General features: G+C 40.7%; 1 protein-coding gene across 5 annotated transcripts in view; it reads left to right on the top strand.

Moving 5' to 3' along the window:
- Positions 1–24,186, top strand: part of PRLR (prolactin receptor) — a 203,824-nt gene that overhangs the window by 95,189 nt on the left and 84,449 nt on the right. For 3 of the 5 annotated variants that reach the window (XM_081942879.1, XM_081942881.1, XM_081942880.1), the window contains exon 2: positions 1,040–1,370. The exons of 1 other annotated variant lie outside the window; for it this stretch is intronic. The gene's annotated coding sequence lies outside the window, so the exon portion shown is untranslated. The remainder of the gene's footprint in view (positions 1–1,039; positions 1,371–24,186) is intronic. One more of the 5 variants, XM_081942882.1, reaches the window with a different exon arrangement.

Genomic DNA, 24,186 nt, shown 5'->3' with positions numbered 1-24,186 from the left:
CCTTGCGGCAGACATGGCGGGAAGGTTTTGGCGCGTAATGAGTTTGCAGAGTTTGTTGCAACGTCGTCCACGATACTGCCTGTATTGGAGTAGGCGCAGTGAGGTCTCTGGCCGTATTGAAGACTTCCTTTCCGCAGTAGCCGAGGAAGATGTTTTTCTTCCTCGCATCGGTGATCCCCGTGTATTCGTTTGCTTCGAGGAAACACTCGAAACGAATCATGAAAGCTTCCCATTCGTCGTTTTCTGGGTCGAAAGGAGCGGGGGGAGCATGCATCGCCATCTTCTCAGTTTGAATTTGCCGCGCTGCGGTGATCTGAGATGGCTGTCGGAATTGCTGCCGAATTCCTGGGCTGGATCAAATCCGGAGATTCTGGAGTAGCGTTCTTCGTCCTATCTGACTCTCAATCCCACCTTCGTCGCCAATGTTAGATCTGGGTAACGAGAGACAGACTGCGGACACGAAGTGACTTAATAGCTCTTTATTAGTGATAGTAGTGATCCAGCTTACTCTGTGGTCGGAGGGTTCCCCTTTTATAGGGATGAGGCACGCCCATTGACCAATCAGAGGAATACCTGTTTCCCGCTGTAGGAGCGGACCTGAGGGAAGACTTATCCCGATATATGCTAATATCTAACAGGGCCTTTTTTTTTTCCTAACCAAATTTGATGAAGTCTAGGAGAACCCATCTTGTTCCTTCTTGCTTTCTCACTGTTATGACTGGCACTCAAAAATCACTGTCGCGAAAAGAAAAAGAAAGAAAGAAAAGGATTTGGATTTCTACACTTCATAGCAAGATCTGTGTAAGCTCTTTTGTGTGGAAAGAATAGAATGCCGAGTTTACTTTAAAAAACACACCCAAATCTCTCTCCTGTGCTTGAATGTAAACACATGCGCTTAAGAATGTAAATCCACAGCTTAAATATATATTTTTTCATGGCTACATCTTTATGATTTGTACCTTTGTAACCTTGTAAAGCTGTCAGGCTCTGGACCTTTTGCATACTGAAGTTGTTTTTTTTTTTTTTTTTTTGCCTGCAGCAAGGAACATGGATTTTGCAATTCTGGCTCCACCTTCAGTGAAAAAAAAGCATACAAGTTCATAGAGTCTTCGTGATTCCCACAGAGCTGACTTGCTGTCGGTCTCAGGCTTAAAAAACTCCCCAGCCCCTCCAAAGCATATGAATTTTCCTTCCTGCCTGGGGTCGTTTCCTTCCTGCCTGGAGCCTTCCTGTGGGTCAGTCACACTTTCCCTCTGGATTTACTCAAGGGATCTGAAACAATCTGATCAACACCAGGTTTTTATTTTCTTGTTGCCCAGGAAGCCTTCCAAGCTGACATGAACGCTGAGAGACTTTCTTACCACTCAAGAGTAAGTACCGTCTTTCTTACTTGAGACAAGAGATTGCATGTCTGTCTTAGCTCTCTTTACGATCATCAGGTCAGTGTCAAATCAGAAGACCAAGGAGATATGAGATTGTCACCTTCTGCTGAAGAGTTTAAAAAGACTCCCTAAGTCAATCACGTGTTGCACGTATTTTTAACATGCCCGTGGATCCTGGTTAGATCTTTCAAATGGTTTCAAATGTATGGTGTTACATTTAGATGTAACACACGTGTTGTCATTCATCCCCTGAACTTGCTATAGCATAGTTCTGGCTATAAGGCTCCTATCACATATGGAAGCAAAATGTGAAGCGCACTGCAAGCCTCCTCAAGCATCGGGGTCGTCATCAAACATTCACAATCAACTATTATTTGGGTAAAGTTAAGCAAGAGACAGTTTTCTTATTCATAGGAGTGACATCAATCTCGGTACTATTTGGGACCTAGACTTTTGTTTTTTAGATATACCTTAGCATTTAAGAATGTATTATGAACTAATTCCAAATATGGGGTTACTTTTCCTATAGATTTTTTTGGGGGGGGGGGGCGGTGCTTCTCAATTTTTATCTTATAATAATTTAGTTAATTTACTACGGTATAAGCTATCATATGTTGCATTCTGGTTAATGGAAATTATTGTTTGGGCAGACCTACAATCTATACTTTTCATATTTAATCTTTATCATACTTGTAAATAGGTTTTAATGATAATATGTATGCAAGAATCTCTGCTGGGAAAGCACAAATTAAGAATCTATGGAATTTCTATGAGATGTTTCCAGGTCTCATTTCATTCTCTCAACATTTATCTTACGTGTTACTGAACCGAAGCAGAACATACATTCCTCATACCTCTTTCTGCCTTAAGGTGGCTTCTTATGTGTTTTTGCCCAAATTGGTATGTACAGGTGTATAGGAGAAAAAACAGGTTTCATTCTGTTGTGTCCCTTTTGAATTTTCACTCTGCTCTTTTTTGGTTATCGCTTGGAATAGCACAACTCCAAATTATCTCCTGAAGCATGTTGTTATTATTACAATGAATGGTTAACCCTGTTCTATGGCATTCACTTAAAATCAGAATATGGCTCCTAAAATGTATGTTATGAATTACAAGACTTCAGTGAATTATATTAAAAATTTTAAAAGACGTTGCCATTAAATATTTATGAAACATCTTCTTTCCTGCTATTTTTCTAGATGAAATGATTTTATATTTGAAGATTTTAGCTGTTGTTAGAAATGTCCATATTTCATTGAACTCTTAATGTGGTTTAAACTGCTACAAGGACCTCTGAGGCAGAGAAACTTGTAGAAATGGTGTAAAATAAATTAAATAGATGGGCTTGTAGCTTACTTCGTGTTACTTTAAAGTATGATGTCTCCTGTACTAGTCTGTGAGAAAGACTTTGGGAGACTTGGTCAAGGATGTTACCAAGGGAACAGTAAAATAAAAGATAGACAGGGGTGAGATTCAGCTGGTTCGGACTGGTTCCGGTGAAACGGTAACTCCGACAATCAGGTTGGCCTGCCCGCCTGCCCTTGCACTTTACTTACCTGTATCCTCTCAGCTGATTATTACGGCAGAGAACCAGTTGTTAAACCGGCAGGATCCCGCCACTGGAGATAGTATAGCCCACAGTAGGATAGTGGGAGGAGCAAGAGGCTCAGAAGAGACCCTCCCTAGTTTCACAGGTTGTAAAGGAGAAGAAAGGAGAATTGTACAGTACCTTCAAATTTCCACATTTAATGTTGTCCATACTCAGTAGACCAGACGGGAAACACAACGAGATAAATTAATTCTACTTTATTGTAAAGCTACACTGACAGAATCTTGCAGGTCTGAAAGTATAATTCTCCCACTCCCTCCTCTACCGCCTAAGAAAGTAGGAATAGTCTCTTCTAAGCCTCTTGCTCTTCTCAGCCTCTGGCCACTATACAGCTGCTGACTATGGTTGTCTCTTATCTGTCCGTTCCCTTGGCAACATCTCACCCAGTCTCCCAAGGTCTTTCTCGCACACCATTACACCTGGCCAATAATAAAAAACAGCCTATTTATATTGTAATTAGTACATTTGAAGCGACAATAAACTTATTATTATTCTAACCCCCTGCTCAAGCAGGGAACCCTACACCATTTCAGACAAATGGTTGTCCAATCTCTTCTTAAAAGCCTTCAGTGTTGGAGCAACCACGAGTTCTGGAGGCGAGTTGTTCCATTGATCAATCGTTCTAGCTTTCAGGAAATTTCTCCTTAGTTCTAGATTCTCTCCTTGATTAATTTCCATCCATTGCTTCTTGCCTTCCTTCAGGTGCTTTGGAGAATAGCTTGACTCTCTCTTCTCTGTGGCAGCCCGTTAGATATTGGCAAAGTGCTATCACGTCACCCCTAGTCCTTCTTTCTCTTAAGCTAAACATACCCAGTTCCTGCAACCGTTCTTCATATGTTTTAGTCTCCAGTCCCCTAATCATCTTTGTTGCTCTTCTCTGCACTCTTTCTAGAGTCTCCACATCTTTTCTACATCGTGGCGACCAAAACTGGATGCAGGATTCCAAGTGTGGCTTTACCAAGGCATTACAAAGTGGTATTAACACTTCACGTGATCTTGATTCTATCCCTCTGTTGATGCAGCCTAGAACTGTGTTGGCTTTTTGGGCAGCTGCAGCACACGGCTGGCTCATATTTATTTTATCCACTAGGATTCTAAGATCTTTCTCACACTTATTACTAAATTCATGTTGATTATTGTTCATGTGTATTAAAGTCCCTAGTGGGTTATTGTTATCTGCTCTTGGCCTAATGCATGGAATGTCACATGGGAAAACTGATGCCATCCTATCGCACCAGAATCAACAGAGTCCACTTGTTTTGAGACTTGAGCCTCTGTGAGTGTAAGTGAATCTTTTCAGATGGCATAGAAACAGTGGATGTGAGTAAAGCAGTCTGCAGTCTCACTTTCAGAACCCCATTAATTACTGTTCGGCTGTTTTATTTAAGGAAAAGTAGAGGGGAGCATACTCAAGTTGCAACTTGCATTATTAATTGCATGCTTCAATGAACCAGTTTTCCACCAGTGATCTATCATCATGAATCAACTGATCAGCAGGGCGGTTCCGCAATGGGGCTGAGAGAAAGGATCAGGCTGATGCCAGCTGACCATGGGTGTGCACAGGGCCTGGAGCTGTGGCAAAAAACCCAGTCTTGTCATCTGACTGTCAGCATGGCAGGGAAAAGGGTGAAGCAGGCCGCAGGCTCTGGCCTGTGAGAGTAGGGCAGCTGCAGAAGATACCTGATAATCCTCCAGCAGAGGTTTGAGAATCACCGGACTTGTCCATACACCGATTATTTGCATCTGTAAAACATATTTTTATTTTTCTAAAAGGGATCTTAGAGCTTCTCTATCAACTCCCCAAAGGTGTTACATTTGGCGCGAACAGCTCAGAACCTATTAAATCCCGAGGCCAAAATTTTCAGTGAACGTATATCACATGTATAGATGAGCACTTAAATAAATTTGATAAATAAATTAATATCTCATGATGAGTCAATCCCCCCAAAAACCTGTTGATAATGAGAAATGTGGTGACAATGAGCAATTACTAGAATCCATACATTTCTTAACATTTTACATTCATTATTTTAGTAATTCTGCTAAGTGCTTCCTCAAAGAGTCTAGTATTGTTATTTTTGTAAGGACAAATATCATTAAGATTGACAAGTAGTTGTTCCTCAGCTTGTCAGCTTAGATGTTTGCTGAGGGTTATCTTTTAGGTATGTTACTTCCTTCCTTCCTTTACATTATTGTCATTGCACATCGTACAATGAAATTAAATGCCATCTTCAGTGTACATTATAACTATAAAAATAAAAGCACAACAAACACCCTTCACATTCTCTATAATTGAACTGAAAACCCAATACTGCATTAATATTGCACTACACCGTAGAATTCAGTATAGTTACTACTCTGGAATAGAAGCTGTTTTTCAGCCTCTTGGTCCTTGTTTTTATTATCCTGAACCGTCTGCCAGATGACAATAGTTCAAAAAAAAAGGTGCCCAGGATGAGCTGGTTCTTTAAGAATAGTTTGAACTTTCTTACGGCAACGGGAACCCTAAAGCTCTTCCAAAGAGGGGAGAGGGCAACCAACGATCCTCTGGGCAACGACCTTAACCCTCTGGAGCGCTGTCCTATCTGCCACTTTGCAATTGGCAAACCATACACAGGTGCAGTAAGTTAGAATACTCTCTATGGTGTAGTGATAGAAGGTCACCAGCAGTTTTTCATTCAGTTGTTGTTTCCTGAGAAGTCCCAGGCAGTATAATCTCTGCTGGGCCCTTTTGAGCAGCACTGCAATGTGAGTGCCCCAAGTCAGGTCCTCTTTTATGATAACACCCAGAAACTTAAAACTGACCACTTGCTCCACTCGGTCTCCATTGATAAACACTGATCTATTCTTTCTATAGTCCACTATAAGCTCCTTGGTCTTATTGGTGTTAAGGACGAAGTTATTGTCTCCATGCCATGAAAGCAACTGGTCCACCTCATCTCGATAGGCAGACTCATTCCCCCTGGAGATGAGTCCCACCACTGTTGTATCATCTGCAAATTTAGTAATAGTATTTCTAGCAGTGGTGGCTTTCAAAATTTTTAGAACCTCTTCTGTAGGTTTGGCCTGCTTTGTGGGAGTGGCTTGCCGGCCATGTGACATGGTGGGAGTGGCTTGCCAACCATTTGACTGAGTGGGAGTGGCTTGGCAGTCATGTGACTGGGTGAGCGTGGCCAACTTGTAAAATGTGGTAAAACTCACTTAACGCTCTTGCTTAGCAACCAAAATGTTGGCTCAGAAACTCTGGCATTTGAAGCACGCAACTCTTAAAGCTGTCAAGTTACAAGACCCTTGCACCCCTAACCCTTTAGAAAAAAAACCCAGGGGTGTTCAAACTTGACAGCTTTAAGACTTGTGGACTTCAACTCCCAGAATTCCTCCTCCAGTCATGTTGGCTCAGGAACTCTGCAACTGAAGTGTGAAAATCTTAAAGCTGTCAAGTTACAAGACCCTTGCACCCCTAACCCTTTAGAAAAAAACCCCAGGGATGTTCAAACTTGACAGCTTTAAGACTTTAAGGTTTAGATAGGACTCTTAGAGGCGGGGGGGGTAATTGGTAAGCCAGCCAATCAGTGAGCGGCAGACAGGGCAAACATGGTGCTGACAGGCGGGGGGAGGGAGCTGGAACTGGTTCTAAACGGCATGGTAGATTTGTGGAATCTCTTCTATAGAAGAGGTTAGAACTGGCAGGAACCCACCCGATTACTAGCGTGAGTGGGAATGCAGTCATGCACATAAAGATTATAGAGTAAGGGTGTCAACACGCAACCCTGTGATGTACCAGTATTAAGAATAAGGGCTGAAGAGATATGATTACCTAATCTGACCCTCTGAGAGCAGCCGGACAGGAAATCCGCAATCCAAAGGCAGATTGAATAAGAAAGCCTAAAATTCATAAATTAACTTTAGACACTTGTCGATGTGGAATTATTGTGTTAAATGCAGAGCTAATATTTACAAAAAGCATCCTCACATAGCTGCCCCCCCCCCCGGCTGTTTCAAATGAGTCAGAGCAATGTGAAGAGTGACGGCTATAGCATCCTCTATACATCTATTTCTTCTGTATGCAAGCTGGTGTTTATCAAATGTATGTGGAAGACCAGAAATGATATTCTAGCAGACCAATTTCTCAAAGCACTTCATGATGATAGGAGTGAGTGCTACTGGTCTGTGATCATTGAGGTTATTGATAAGGAACTTCTTTGGCAGTGGAACAGTGGTGGAAGCCTTCAAAGAAGATGGAATAGTGGACTGGTATAAAGATAATTAAATATTCTGGTAAAGACTCCAGCCAACTGATCAGCACAGTCTTTAAGCACTCGGCCAGAGATACCATCAGGACCGGCAGCCTTTCTAGGATCCACAGCCCTCAGAATGCTCCTCACCTCCTCTTCCTCCACAATGGGTTGGGGTCTACAATTGGCTGGTGGCTGTATTTTAGCTGTCTCTGATGTCTCCACTTCAAAGCAAGCAAAGAAATGATTCAGCTCTTCTGCCAATGAATCATCCCCCTCAGCAGGGATGACATTGGTCGGTTGATAGTTGGTAATTTGTTGAATCCCTCACCACATCTGCCTCATGTTATTACTATACAAATTATCCTCAATCTTCTCTTATAATCAGTCTTGGCCTTCCGAATACCTTTCTTCAGACTGGCTGTGACAACACTGTCTCTTGCCCCATCACCAGACCTAAAGGCCTTGGTTCTGTCATGCAAGAGGCACTGAACTTCCTTGGTCATCCAGGGCTTCTGATTGGCGTAGATCCTAATACGTTTCTCCACAGTGATAGTATCTGTGCAATGTTTGATATAGCACAGAACAGTTTCAGTGTGCTCCTCTAGGTCAGGGTGGCAAATGAGGTTCCAATTTGTATTCTCAAAACAATCCTGAAGTTGTTGGGAAGTATCTTCTGGCCAAGATTTCTCTGTCTTTATTATAGGCAGAGCCCATCTCCTAAGAGGGATGCATGCTGGTGCTAAAACATATGATCTGATTGTCCCAAATGTGGTAATTGTATAACCTTATAGCCATGTTTAATGTTGGTATATACTTTGTCCAATATATTTGCTCCTCTACACTTAACATGCTGGTAGGATTTGGGGAGCACTGCTTTTAAATCAGCCTGATTAAAGTCCCCCACTATAATATGCACAGCATCAGGATACTTATTCTGCTGATTACTAACAGTGTTGTACAAGAATCCCAAAGCTATGGCAATATTGGCATCAGGTGGGATATAGATTGCAGTAATCAAAAGCACGCTGAACTCCGGTGGAAGATATATGGGTCTACATTTAAGAGTCATATACTCCAGATCCATGGAGCAGTGGCTGTCTGCAGTCTTTATATTGATACTCCAGCTTTTGTTCACATAAAGGTTTGAACCTCTCCCTTTGCTCTTGCTGGATTCTCTACTCCTGTCCTGCCGGTGAGCTATGTAGCTTTCCAGCTCAATAGCTGCCTAAATGTGCTTCCTAAACACTGAGTTAAGTAAGATAAATCCATGTGATTACATACTTCATTTTAGTGAAGTGGACTTATATCTCCAGGTTCTCGTTTACTGTTTATATGAAAAATGCTCATTACAAAACGTAAGATTTCATAGCTGTGTTTTGAGATATGTGCTTACTGAATCTGATTAATGGAAAGACGCTGGTTGGCTCGAAGAGAAATGTTGGACTGCCCTTACCACACAAACAAACCTAAGCAGTGAATAATAGCTTACACCTGAACTTGTAATGAATGCCATCCCCTCCACATATTTAATGTTGGCTCTGTCTGCTCAAACTGATATCTAATTGTGCCATGGGCGTCCCATTTGTGGTTGAGCACACCCACTGAAAATGAGTTCAGCTGAGGATTAGCAATTCTAGAATCTGCAATTAAGAGTGCCGAGTTGCTGAAAAACAAGGTGAACCAGAAGGGGATAGGTTGAATAAACTAACAACCGATAGTGGATTTTCCATATTTGGGGGCTGAGAAGATAATATAGCAGATACTTTTCATTTAATATATGCTCACCTGAGAACCTGTCTGGCGTCTGTTCTAGCAGATGTAAAGATAGAATAGGCTCTATGAAAACATTGTTTGAAAGACTACAAAAATGGCAACATTGGTGGGAGTGACTCTTTCACTGGAAATCAACTTATTATGACAGAAGAGAGACATACGTAAGAAATTCTTATAAATTCAATAAAAATTATAGCGGACTTTTTGTTTGTTAAGGCAGAGTTTCCCATGTTCTGCATGAGTGTGTGGAAAGTGTGTGCATGCCTCCATTTCCATGACGGCGGGCACATATGCTCGCTACTCAGGGGTGGTATACACTTCCCTTCCCTTCCAGTTTGCAAATGTGAGTGCGCAGCATGCACTTTTGGCCACTTTTGGCCAAAAAAGGGCCTAAATGGGATGCCATAAAGCCGGGGGCAGGTAGTCAGGGCCACCTGCGATTTCCGCTACCGGTTCGGGTGAACTGATCCGAACAGGTAGAATATCACCTCTTCCGCCATTCATGCAAATAGAGTGCTTGCCCACCATTTCTGCAGCCTGGTTGTAAGTGGGCTGCAGGCCAGAGGTTGGAGACCCCTGTGTTAAGGTGTTCATTTGCCTTCATGGCACAAGAAGCGCATCAGCTTCTCGTGTCCAGCTATTTGTGTTTTCCAGAATACAACCCCTTCTTTTTAATCAGAGCAACATACGGTATATGTTGATTGTTCACAAATGGTCAAACATGCACTTTCTTATTACCAGAGAAAGTTTTTGCTGGAAGAAGTCCAGCATATTGAATGAGCCAAATTGCTGTTTCTGCTTCACCTGTCTTCATCATTGCTTATCACGCCATCAGATTGTATATTAACTGAAATGATTGCTCATCTATATTGATATGGAAGATATTCCATATTGATCTCAAGTTACATAAGACGTTGTAGCAGGCAATTTTGTCCAGATTGTCCAAGCCCAAAATTTCAAGTCTGGTGGCATAGGGAATTCTATTGTGAGTAGAGAAGTGGAGTACTCTTCTCGTGAAGTACCTCCGGATCTATTCTAGTGTTGTGAAGTTTGGGTGGGAGACCTGTCCTTCTCCCCATTTTAAAAAGCATCTTATAGCCAGACAGATGTTGACTTTCCAGACAAGCACATGGTTAAAGGTAAGGAAGCAGTAGATAATCCCAATTTACAATCAAATGAAGTCTAATTTCAAGAATAATCCGTGATCCATCAGATTAACACAAGTAAACCAATTTATCCCTGCTATAAAAATATTTTGAACATTTGCTTAATTGAATGTTTTCTCAGTTTTTAAAATTCACAGCCGTTTTTTTGCTTTGTATCAGGAACATCTTTTATGCTGTTAGTAAGGGGAGAAAGAAGTATTAGTTGTGTGCTTCAGAAGTGAAATAATGCACAAGTAGGTTGAAAATATGGTAAAAACACACTACAAATGTTATACAGAAATGCACCTCATCATGAACAATAGGTTTGATTAATGACTGCAGATTTGCTTAACAACTTGTGATATACTTAATAACTAGTGAATTACTTACGGTTGTAAAATCACAGCAGTAATGTGATAACCTGCTTTACAACTGTCGTCAGTGGTATATTAACCATTAAGCAGACTAAGCACGTGCTTAGGGCACCAGGCCCAACTGGAGCACCACCAAGTTGAGAAAGAAAAAAAAACCAATGAAAGATTTGTACAGTATGTACAAAGGAAGGGGGCATCAAGCTTTGTCAGTGCTTAGAGCACCAGTGAGCCTTAATCCACCATTGACTGTCGTGACTTACAATTATAATGGGTGGGCTCCACCACAGACGTAAACTGAAGACTGCCTGTACAATATTCCTCCAACTACAGACGACATCACCACAAGACAAAGTCATATGTTTCTTTCAGAATTCGATTTTCCACTTCCCCCTTATTTTTATAACAGTGGAGTTTCGATAGGTAAGATAAGGTGTAATTTTTTCAGAAGTGGCTGCTTTGCTGGCAGCTACTTCTTGCCGCTTCTTGCCTTCGGAGAGCTTTGGAAAGCCTCGGAGAGCAGCTTCTGCAGAAGCCCGGGCGACTGAGAAGCATTTCCCGCCATTACGAAGTCTCCAAGGCTGTAATTGTACGGGGTGAGCGCACGCATCTATGTTTTCCATGGCGTGGAGTCGCGGCGACGCTCTGCGCGGCCAGCAATGACTCCGGAGCCCATCCGTGGGGGATTTCGAGGAACGCGAAGGGGAGTCTAAAGTTTAGAGTTCTGATGGTCTTGGCGACCCCTGTGAAAAGGTTGTTTGACCCCCCAAAGGGGTCGCGACCCACAGGTTGAGAACCACTGCTCTAGATTAAGGCTGCTGTGATTCATTCACATCTACATGCCCTTCGCTCTTCACATTTGGAATCTTATTTTTAAAAGCTTTTGCTTGACTTGACACTATTTTTCACATGTATAACCCTTGCAGCATTCCGATGGTCATATGTTCAAAATTCAGATGCTTGGCAGTTGACTCATATTTATGACGGTATCCTGCTCATGTGGTCACCTTTTGCGAACTTCTGGCAAGCAAAGTCAAGGGGGAAGCCAGAGTCACTTAACAAACATGTTACTAATTAGTGTTGGCCCTAATTGTGTCAACAACTGCAATGATTCACTTAACAGCTGTGGCAAAACAGGTCATACAATGGGGCAAAACTCATTTAACAATTGTTTCACTTAGCAACAGAAATTTTGGGCTCAATTGAGGTTGTAAATTGAGGGCTACCTATATCGATTTTTTTTTTCAGTTTAAGTATTAGAATTTCTGATCTTTGAGTAACACCATGGATTGCAGCTGTTGACAAAAATTATCTGCGTGAAAAATATCAGTTCAACAGTTCAATTCTCAATGGCTCAATGTTAACTTGGCCTTCCAACCTTCCGAGGTCGGTAAAATGAGGACCCAGATGGGAGGAATATGTTGCTATTTTCTGTACTGTACCTAGTGCAGGGGTGTCCAAACTTGGGAACTTTAAAACTTGTGTCCACAAGTCTTAAAGTTCCCAAGTTTGGACACCCCTGCACTAGTGGATGAGGGGGGGGGAAATGCACACATTTTTGCACACATCATTTTGACCCAGTTTTTCAAACCATGTTTTAAAAAAGCCAATAGGACCTAATTTACATATGCTATTAAATCACATTAGATGGGGTTTGTCCATCCTGCTATATTTATTTTTATTTATTTTCCACCTTTATTATTTTTATAAATAACTCAAGGTGACGAATATACCTAATACTAACCCTAACCCTCAAAACGACGCTATAGAGTACTGCATACCAGAACAACTAGTCACAAGAACAGTTTTTTCCCGAATGCCATCACTCTGCTAAACGAATAATTCCCTCAACACTATCAAACCATTCACTAAGGCTGCATTACTATTACTATTAGTCTTCTCATCATTCCTATCTCCCATCTCCTCCCACTTAGAACTGCAGGACTGTAACTTTATTGCTTGTATCCTTACAATTTATAGAATTGTATTGATTGTTTCCTAGTAGGATTTGATTGCTTATTTGGATCCTATGACTATCATTAAGTGTTGTACCTTATGATTCGTGACAAATATATCTTGTCTTTTTATGTACAATGAGAGCATTTGCACCAAAGACAAATTCCTTGTGTGTCCAATCACACTCGGCCAATAAAGAATTCCATTCTATTCTATCCTTTCCTATTCTGTCCTATTCTACCTATTTCTTTCTCTTATGTTTCCCACAACAACCCTACAAGGTGGGTTGGGCTGATGGAGAGTGATTCACGCAAAGTCACCCAGCCAGCTTTCATGTCTAAGGTGGGGCTAAAACTCCCAGTTGCCTTAACTACTAGACCCAACTGGCAATTAAGCAAACTACATTAGGGATGAATAGGGATTAAGCTACATATATTAATGAAGCTGTGTTTGCGTCTGCTTTTTGATCCAATGGAAATAAAAAACAGGAGACATCCCTCCTAACCTCAAAAACAATATTGTTAATCATAGCAGATTAACTGAATGCCATTATATACAAGGCACATCATATTTTAAAACATGTACATTAAAACCTGTAATTTGTAGCATTTATTTTTCCCCTCCAGTCAGTGTTGACATCTGGTGACTGCCTGGCTTGATTCTGCAGTTTTCTTCGCAAGGTTTTTCCCAAAGTGGTTTGCCATTGCCTCTCTCCTAGAGCCGAGAGAACCCTGACTGGCCCAAAATCACCCAGCATGCTTTGCACCTAAGACAGGATTAGAACTCCCTGTCTCTGGTTTCTAAGCTGTGATTTAACCTACCACATCAATACAGTGAATAGAATTGGAATAAAAAATACAAGTCCAAAATTAAGATTTATTTATTTATTATTTTTATTAATTTGACTTCTTAGTCGCCCCCTCTCCCCCAAGGGACTCGGAGCGACGTACACTAGCAACGGTCACAACAATACAATATGGAGGAGGTGGAACAATAAATAAATAAATTACAATACTTTAAAACAATTAAAACCCCAATGATAGTTAAAGTTTAAAAATTAAAATTAACAATTAAAAATGCCCAAGAGGTGGAGAAGCTCTAAATTAAGCCAGGCCGACTAGTCGGAACAGGTGGGTCTTAAGTTTCATACGGAAGGAGCGGAGGTCAGTTGTTGTCCTAATGTCTGGGGGGAGGTCATTCCAAAGGGTAGGGCACATCACAGAGAAGGCCCTACTCCTGGGCGCCGCCCTCTGACACTTTCTGGAGGACGGCACCCAGAGAAGTCCCTCTCTGTGCAAGCGAATAGGTCGCAGGGATGTGTGGGGCAGAACGCGATCCCGCAGGTAACTAGGCCCTGTGCCATGGAGCGCTTTAAAGATGGTGACTAACACCTTGAAGCGCACCCGGTAGGCCACAGGAAGCCAGTGCAGCTCGCGCAGGAGAGGTGTTGTATGGGAGAACCTCGTTCTCCCCATAATTGCCCGCGCGGCTGCATTCTGGACCAACTGCAATCTCCGGGCGCACCTCAAGGGGAGCCCCATGTAGAGAGCATTGCAGTAGTCCAGGCGGGACGTCACCAGCGCGTGAGTGACTGTGCGCAGGGCATCCCGGTCCAAAAGGGGTCGCAATTGGCGCACCAGATGATACCTTTGACATTTAGTTAGTTAGTTAGTTAGTTATGATAATTATATTTTCAGCTGCAACACTGAATGAGATATTGAGTGAGATAAAATGACGGCTGACTTACTCTTTAACGTTTGGCTACTAAGTCTCCTTTTTATTAACTTTACGTTGCAACATTGGCAAATTATTCTGCTTGAACTGCTTTTCTTGGACATGCTCTCATTGTTTTATAAGTCAGTCTAAATTAAACTGCAAGGCATAAAATTGGCGCAATGTGGTTACAACGAGTGGGCTCCATTAAGCCATGAGTAGCATGCACAGGTAAGACAGTGGTAGGATTCAAATAATTTAACAACCGGTTCTCTGCTCTAATGATTTCTTCCAACAACCAGTTCACCAAACTGCTCAGAAAGTTAACAACTGGTTCTCCCCAAGTGGTGCGAACTGGTTGAATCCCACCACTGGGTAAGCATGCATATTTTCAGCAGATTTGGCATGCAAGCCAAATAATTTGGCTGGCACCAAATAAAACAAACCATGAGAGTTAAAACAAGCATTTTCAATGGTGGAGTGGTTTGTTAAGAGAACCTCTCATTCATTGCATTGGTCCACCTGTAGTCTGCTATCTCCCACCATTACAGGTTTTTACCTGTACAAGCAGCAATGGTGAGAGATGGCAGGCTACAGGTGGAGCCCATTTAACAACCACTCATTCAGTGACTGTTTGAACTTACAACAATGCTGAAAGAGTGGTTATTATGACTGGCCATATGGCTATCTCAGTTAACCCCAAGGTGATGTGATTGTGAATTGCAATTTTCAACTTCCAACAAGTAAAGTCAGTGGAGAAACAGAAGGGCCCATGTCTAAACATCCTAACCCCGTGGAGAAACTGGCAGGAAGTTGGCAGTCACATGAGTCACATAAGATCTGCACTTAATACTCGGTGTGTTCCTTGCTTAGCAACAACAACTAGGATTGTTGTAAGAGCCATTGCTATTATGTATTGGTGCTATTATGCAGGTTTTTGATTTATGACTGTCACTTAATAACAGTCTCTTCTCCCAATTAGTATTGTTAGACGAGCATATTAGTAGGTCCCAAGAGCAAGTTGATGAGGTCAGCACCTCTCAAATAAGCAACATGTTGACCTGATGCTTAGTTAGCTGTAAGCTTATTTCACTGTGGCTTCCATTATATATATATATATATATATATATATATATATATATATATATATATATATATATATATATATATATATATATATATATATATATAGAATTCTCATCATATATATATATATATATATATATATATATGAGAATTCTACTTCTGTTTCAAAAATTTCACAGTGACACATTTCTTTTTCCATAATACATTGTGTGTGTGTGTGTGTGTGTGTGTGTGTGTATGTATGTATGTGTGTATATATATATATATATATGCTGGTTTTGTTGTATTCGGGTCTTTTCCCATGTAAGGTTCACCTTACACGGGAAAAGACCCGAATACAACAAAACCAGCATACCTACACCCGTGAAAATCTACGAAAATACACACACACACACACACACACACACACACACATACATACATACATATATATATATATATATATATATATATATACACACAACACAAATATAAAAAGGCAACATTAAAAATAAAAATATGGTTTTCTGCCTGGATAGTTTTCTGTGATGAGCCGAAGGACAGAAAGAGGGAGTAGTGAGCTTTCTCCCATATTTGGGCATACCAGGGGTTGTAACACAAATACATATATATATGTATATAAATATATATATACACACACACACACACAAACACACACACAAACACACACACACACATATACACATATATACAAATACACATACACACACACACACATACTGTATGCACTGTGCTTTACTTCTATATTGGGTGTTATAATGAACATTTTCATTGTAAGCTACATCAAAAAGTTTAAAAAGCATTGGCATATTCAACGCATGTTGGGGAAATATAAATGGGTTAGATTGCATAAATTGGATTAATTTCTTGACATTTTCTTGAAGGATGCTATTTCTCTTTTGCTAGGGAATCATATGGCAAACAAAAGAAATATACTTCATCTTTTCTTTGGTAATCCTTAGCAATTGGCCATGCTAATTGAGGCTGGTAGAATTGAAGAGGCCAACAATTAAAGAATGTCACCAGCAAAACATGATTGTGACACCATAAATGATCTAGCAGAAGTTAAAAATAAGGTAACCATGGAATTTGCTGCCATTCAATGTCATTACCACTGAGTTAGCTGTCCTTAAAACATAGACAGAAATGAATGAAATACCAAGTTATCACTACCTATGAATATTGATGGCTGCTGCTATTTCTGGAAACACCAGCAGCACACCTTGAATTTCATTTGCTGTAATCTTTCTAGAAATGATGCAAGAAGATTCTTTGACCCAAAAGGTCAGAGCTGATGAGGTTTTTTATCTATGGCCCTGTGCCATGTGCATCTCTGAAGAACCATTTTTGAAACAGTAAGAAACTAATGGGGGACTAAATTACAGCAGTGCAATTCCCTACCAATGTTAGGCAGCAGGGGAAGAAAAAAACCTACTGTAATTACATTTCTGACAAAGGTTAACACACCTATTAACCTGCATAGACTCCCCACCGTCATCTCCAAGCAAAAATGGAAACTAATTAAACTTTCCCTGAGCCAGAAAAAAAATCACTTTAGTACTTCACTTCCAAAGCCTACATAGCTGAGCAGAATATAACTACAAAAAATGTTCTTGTTTTATGGCCAAGGTCACTATCTTTTCCTTTATTGATAAGAAAAAAATATATAATATACATCCATCCAAAGGAAGCAATAAAAAAATCCTTACAGACTTGGAAACCTTTGTTATCTGATAGCTAAGGACTGTTTATTACCGGTCCTGTGCAAGGCGATAAAATGCCAAAATATGTTGCTGGGACATGTGACAGAATAGTAAACATGTATGACAACAATCAGGGAGTGCCCAGGTATTCAAAAACCAGTGTGTTCAAAGTTCTAGTTTACCTGAACATAAATATTGCGTTTAGAGCCATACCAAATATAATCAGCATTTTTTTTTCTTTTTCAGAATGGTTAACCCACAAACTTTCTTTGATCTACATTACAAATTGAAGTAGCAAATTGTCTCTGTATCATAAACTTATGCAGACCCTCATAAGTGAATATGATTCATTGCCCCTCAGACAAATACCATTAGCCTATCTGATCTTACAATACAATACAATAGTAGAGTTGGAAGGGACCTTGGAGGTCTTCTAGTCCAACCCCCTGCCTAGGCAGGAAACCCTATACCGTTTCAGACAAATAGCTATCCAACATCTTCTTAAAGACTTCCAGTGTTGGGGCATTCACAACTTCTGGAGGCAAGCTGTTCCACTGATTAATTGTTCTCACTGTCAGGAAATTCCTCCTCAGTTCTAAATTGCTTCTCTCCTTGATTAGTTTCCACCCATTGCTTCTTGTTCTACCCTCAGGTGCTTTGGAGAATAGTTTGACTCCCTCTTCTTTGTGGCAACCTCTGAGATATTGGAATAATGCTATCATGTCTCCCCTAGTCCTTCTTTCTCTTAAGCTAAACATACCCAGTTCCTGCAACCGTTCTTCATATGTTTTAGTCTCCAGTCCCCTAATCATCTTTGTTGCTCTTCTCTGCACTCTTTCTAGAGTCTCCACATCTTTTTTACATCGTGGCGACCAGAACTGAATGCAGTATTCCAAGTGTGGCCTTACCAAGGCATTATAAAGTGGTATTAACACTTCACGTGATCTTGATTCTATCCCTCTGTTGATGCAGCCTAGAACTGTGTTGGCTTTTTTGGCAGCTGCTGCACACTGCTGGCTCATATTTAAATGGTTGTCCACTAGGACTCCAAGATCCCTTTCACAGTTACTACTACTGAGTATGGTATCACCTATACTGTACCTGTGCATTCCGTTTTTGTTGCCTAAATGTAGAACCTTACTCTTTTCACCATTGAATTTCATTTTATTAGATAGTGCCCAATGTTCAAGTTTGTCAAGATCCTTCTGTATCTTAAGCCTATCTTCTGGAGTGTTGGCTATTCCTGCCAGCTTGGTATCATCTGCAAATTTGATGAGTTCCCCATTTATTCCCTCATCCAAATCATTGATGAAGATGTTGAAGAGTACTGGGCCTAAAACAGAGCCTTGGGGTACTCCACTGCATACTTCCCTCCATGTAGATGCAGTTCCATTGAGAACTACACGTTGAGTGCGGTTGGTCAGCCAGTTACCAATCCATCTGGTGGTGATGCTGTCTAACCCACATTCTTCTACTTTATCTAGTAGTAGGTTATGGTCTACCTTATCTCTTTCTTTTATGGAAGGGTCAAAATATTTTCAGGACGCGGTGTCTCAATGGCTAAGACACTGAGCTTGTCAATCAGAAAGGTTGGCAGTTCGGCAGTTTGAATCCCTAGCGCCGCGTAAGGGAGTGAGTTGTCCCAGCTTCTGACAACCTAGCAGTTCGAAAGTATGTAAAAATGCAAGTAGAAAAAATAGGGACCACCTTTGGTGGGAAGGTAACAGCATTCCATGTGCCTTCAGCATTTAGTCATGCCGCCCACCTGATCATGGAGAGGTCTTCAGACAGCGCTGGCTCTTCGGCTTTTAAACAGAGATGAGCACCGCCCCCTAGAGTCAGGAACGACTAGCACATATGTGCAAGGCGAACTTTTACCTTTACTTAAATATTATTCAGAAGTGCTGTATGTTTCAGACAATCCCAGTCCCTTTTTGCTATTCATTAGAGAAGCTGTATTATTATTATTATTATTTCATGGCGGGGGGGGGGGAGGCAAAAAAAATGCTGCTGTTTGAAGAGATTCTTGAACTAGGTCATTTCCTAAAGTCAGTGCAGAATTCTTTGTAAAAGTGGATTCTATTTTATTTAGTGTCAGAGATGTCAGTCACCTCCGTAGGTGAGGCAAGTAGGCTCAGAAAATGCCTAAAGCAATGTTCCTTGAACTTTTTCCTCTCAGGACTCCTTCCCCTTTTAAAAATTGCACCTCAAAAGAGCTTTTGTTTCTGTGGGTTTTATGTCTCTACCGTTTAAAATAACCTTGGTGCATTTGCTGCACTACTGCTGCTGGAAGGGGTGCTAATATTATTTTTCAACATACTGCAGCAAATAATTTGGTCTTGAGATTTCAGAAATACCAGTCTAAAACATCATGGCATCATTCTAGCCCCAATCCTTTTGTGTGTTATTTCATCATTATTTTGATGAAAGTAGTAAACTCCTGCAGACGTTGCTGGGAGTTGTTTTTGTGAGGTCTCCAACCTTTCTGAATCATATTCAAAGGATGTAAATTCCTGTTCATTTGTTTTGCGCACTACTGTGCAGTCCCTTGAAGGATGTTCCAGATATCCAGCCAGAGATGCAAATGTTTCTGTGAATGCCTCCCTATAACTAGAAGAGCCATCGTCATTTCTTGCCACCAGTGTTCTCGCAGTGGGAAGGAAACATTTTGGCATCTGACTAGCTTTAATTTGGTCTCTCCAAAGCCCTCTTGTTTTCCTAACGTATTTCCAGAACAAGGTAAAAAAATACATCAAGTGTAAATCTGGTATGTGTTTTTCCTTTCCATCGTGAGGAAGCATGTAGAAGGAAGGTAAGAAAGAAAAGAAAAGAAATCATGCACCCTGAATTAAGAATTCTTTAGAGGCTTAGAAAGAAGTCTTCGATTAGCTTAATGCTTTGATGTCAAAACGGAAGTACCATATTTTTTGGACTATAAGACGCACCAAGATTTTGAAGAGGTAAATTTAAAAAAAAGTTTTTGCACTTTGCAGGCCTCCCAAACCTGCTGCACAACTCATTTATTGTGAAAAACGGACATGCAGAGAGTTTGAGAGGCCTGCAAAGTGCTCCTGGGGACTGTTTGTTGCTCTTTTTTGCCCTCCCCAGCCCCCAGAAGCACTTTGCAGGCCTCCCAAACCCTCTGTACTTCCATTTTTGTGAAGAGGCAGGGTTTTGGGAGGCCAAAAATGCTGTATTCAGTGTATAAGACGCACCCAGATTTTCACCCTCTTTGGGGGGGGGGGGAAGGTGCGTCTTATACTCTGAAAAATACGGTAGTGGAAGAGCCATATACCAATATTTATTTGCATCACAATTTTAATATGGCCAAGGACAGAAAATAGCAAGCATTGATGAGATATAGTTCATCATTAACATGAACTACATTGTTAAATCCGTTCCTTGGTCAGCTGAGACCTTCTTAATTTAACGTAATTCAACAGTCTGCCCAGAATTAACATTGAGGTAAGAAGAGTGACCTATATATTTTATAAATAAAATATATCATTTATTTTGCCGCTTGCTTGCTTAAAGTTCATAATGATTCCTGGTGATTTGCAAGAACCTCAAAATAGACCCTTCCCAAAAAAGAAAATGCCAGCACACACTAAGTAACTCCCTTCATTCCTCAACAATTTTGGAGAATTGCTCAGCTTGATTGCCATGGCATTCAAGAAGCTGTTACCATTTGGGTTTCTGAATGTTAATGAACATGGCAGTAGCCAGAAAAAACAACACATTCCAGCCTCCACCTGCATGCTCTGTCCTACACATTGGCAATAAAAATCAAAACACCAAATACAAGTTGGATGGAAATGACCTCGTAGACGACCCTCACTCTGTCAAGGACCTGGGAGTACTCATCTCAAATGACCTAAGCCCCAGAGCTCACTGTAACTGCATTGCCAAAAAGGCATTAAGAATTGTTAACCTAATTTTACGAAGCTTCTTCTCCGGTAACATTGTACTGCAAACTTGGGCATACAAAACCTTTGCCAGACCAATTCTTGAATACAGCTCGTCTGCCTGGAATCCACACTGTATATCAGACATTAATATAATTGAACGGGTCCAGAGGTATTTCACGAGAAAAGTCCTCCATTCCTCTACTCACAATAGAATCCCTTATGCTACCCGCCTTGAAATTTTGGGCTTGGACAAACTGGAGCTCTGTCGCCTGCGGTCTGATCTAAGGACAGTACACAAAATTGTCTGCTACAACATCTTACCTGTCAATGACTTCTTCAGCCTCAACCTCAATAATACACGGGCAAACATCAATACAAACTTAAGGTAACAGTTCCAAACTTGATTGCAGAAAATACGACATCAGCAACAGAGTGGTCAATGCCTGGAATGCTCTACTTGAGTCTGTTGTTACATCCTCTAACCCTCACAGCTTCAACCTTAAACTGTCTCCTGTGGACCTCACCCCATTCCTAAGAGGTCTGTAAAGGGGGCTGCATAAGCGCACCAGCGTGCCTGCTTTCCTTTTTCTACTGTCCCCTTTTATTTGTATTCATTTCCTTCATTCATGTCCATGTTCATACTTATACCTGTTATCTTGTACATGTTTGACAAACTAAATAAATATCATAAATAAAAATAAAATTTCAGGTAAGGAACACTTTCCACATTCCCATTCAGACCCTGAAAGAGTCAGCCCAACCTGAAGAAGGCAATCTTGCAAATAACTTGTTTGGTTCTACTGTCTTCAAGATTCAATGTTAGCTCTAGGTTGAGAGCTAAATATCCAGCTGGTGAGAGAAACAGTGTGAGAAAAAGTTTATTTCTATTTCACAAAGCATCTTACCGACCCCTGGAAGGAAATATTAGAATTGAGCTGATAAGACTGTTCTCATGCATTTTGTAACCAACAAAGTGGATAGAAAAGTTAAATGGGCCTAGAATATTTTGTCAATGACATACCAGCAGAACTGTTTAAAATCCTACCAGCGTTTCTAAACAAGAATGGAAAACAGTTTAGTGACCAGGGGACTGGAAAATATCAATTTAATCCCAATGCCAAAAGTGGGCAGTGAAAACTGTATAACAGACATACTGATCTTGCATGCTAGTAAGATAATACTTTGAGATTTTGCAATCCGGCTTTGCAAGCCACTGTTTAACTTATATGCAGAATATATCATGAGAAATACTGGTCTAGAATGAAGAAATTGGAATTAAAGTGGGGAAAAATGGAAATTAAAATGTAATTGGAATTGAGACCTCAGAAACCACAGAGATGCTAATGATACCACTTTGATGGCTGGCATTTAATAAGGCTGAAACTGTCTTATGCTAAAGGTGAAATAAACATTAAAGCCAATCTGCTGCTCATTGTTGCAAAAGCTGAATATATAAATAAGAAAATACGATATATAAATAAGATAATGTGACAGTGCCAACCAAGCAGATAGGAGGAAAAACAGTTGAAGTAAGGACAGATTTTATTGCAATTTCCTAGGCTCAAAAATTCTTCAGGATGTCAGCTACTTTGAAGAAAGTCGATGACCTGGATAAAACATTAAAATACAGAGATAACAACTGACAATAAAAGTATATATCGCAAAGACCAAAATGTTTTCCATTGTTATAAAGTATTTGGTTTTGAAAGCACGACTAGCAGAAAGGCTGAATAAAATGAAATTGATGCCTTTTGAGTTGTGTAAGGAAGAATTGTTGACAGTACCTTGAACCGCCAGAAAGCAGATAATTCAAGACTGCTTTGTGGAAGCACAAGCAATGAAGCTAAAATTTAATCATAGAACAATTCATCTATGTGAACAATTCAAGCAGAATGGGTACCCATAATCATTTGTAACAAGACTCCCGTGCAACAGGATGCAGAGAGGAAGTAAGAAACAAGATACAAGAACAATAGAGGACACACTCTGCCATATATCAAAACATGTAGGAAACTGTAGAACACAGCTTCTCCTGCATGGATTGCTTATGTGATTATGTAGGACAGACTGGGAAGAAGCTAACCACCAGATTGCAAGAACACAAGAGAGTGGTCAGATGAGGAGACTCAAACTCATTGGGCTCTAGCTCAAGTCCGAAAGCTCAGAAGACAAAACCTCGGGTCCCAGTGATGGACCCGAATTGGATCCTGCTATAATCATGCTGGCAATGAACAAGGACACACATTCAATTTTGCAGCTATCAAGATTGTTGGATGAGCAGGCACAAAAACAGCCAGGGAAGTGATTGAAGCCTGGGAAACAGGCCCCTCATCAGTCAACAGGACTGTTGATTTACCACCAGCCTAAAGTACTATGAAAGTGAGGGCTGGGCAGCACAAGCAAATGACAGCCAACACCTTAAAAGTCAGCCATCAACACATACCAATCAACACCTAAAATCCTACATAGAGCAGGCACTATAAATACCACATAGAAAACAGAACATGCTCGACTAGAGAGAAGTTCTCTGAAGATAGGCTCTAGCTCAAGTCCGAAAGCTCAGAAGACAAAACCTCGGGTCCCAATGATGGACCCGAATTGGATCCTGCTATAATCATAGAGTTGGAAGGGATCATAGATGCCATCTAGTCCAACTCTCTGCTCAGTGCAGGATCATTTTGAGAATCTCTAACACAGGGGTGGGCAACTACCGCGACTTTATTACCTGTGAACTTCAACTCCTAAAAATCCTAGCATGTCTAGCTCAGGAATTTTGGAAGTTGAAGTCCACAGGTCGTAAAGTTGCCCACTCCTGCTCTTACATTGCTATCAAAGCCACTGAAGATCTCCAGTGAAGGAGAAGTCATCCTGTTATGTAGTCTTCTGTTCTACGGTCTGATCACTCTTACAGTCAGGAGGTTTCTCCATATATCAAACCTGAATTTCTTTCCTTGTAACTTTAATCCATTCGTTCTTGTTCTGGTCCTGTCCTCCATTGAGAATAGTCAACTCCCTCTTTTATGTGACTGTCCTTCAGATAGTTTAAGACTGCTATTGTATCACCTTTTAGTTGTCTTTTCGGTAGATTAAACATACCCAGATTCTGAGCTAGAGGGCAAGATTTCTACATAGTGGCTTCCAGGCCTTGGAACTTGCTGACTTTAAAAAAAAGTGCAATGCTCTCTTGGTGTTCCATAAAGCAGTTACACCAGTCTATTCCATTGTTCTTTTAACTTTATTTAATTGCTTTTGGGTGTTCTCTTTATGTGGGTCATTAGTTTTAACAATATTGTTTTGCACGC

The sequence above is a fragment of the Natrix helvetica genome (genome assembly GCF_964273705.1).
Source record: "Natrix helvetica genome assembly, chromosome: 2".
Classification (NCBI taxonomy): domain Eukaryota; kingdom Metazoa; phylum Chordata; class Lepidosauria; order Squamata; family Natricidae; genus Natrix; species Natrix helvetica.
The sequence above is the reverse complement of the archived record's forward strand: the minus strand, read 5'-3'. Positions and strand labels throughout refer to the sequence as shown.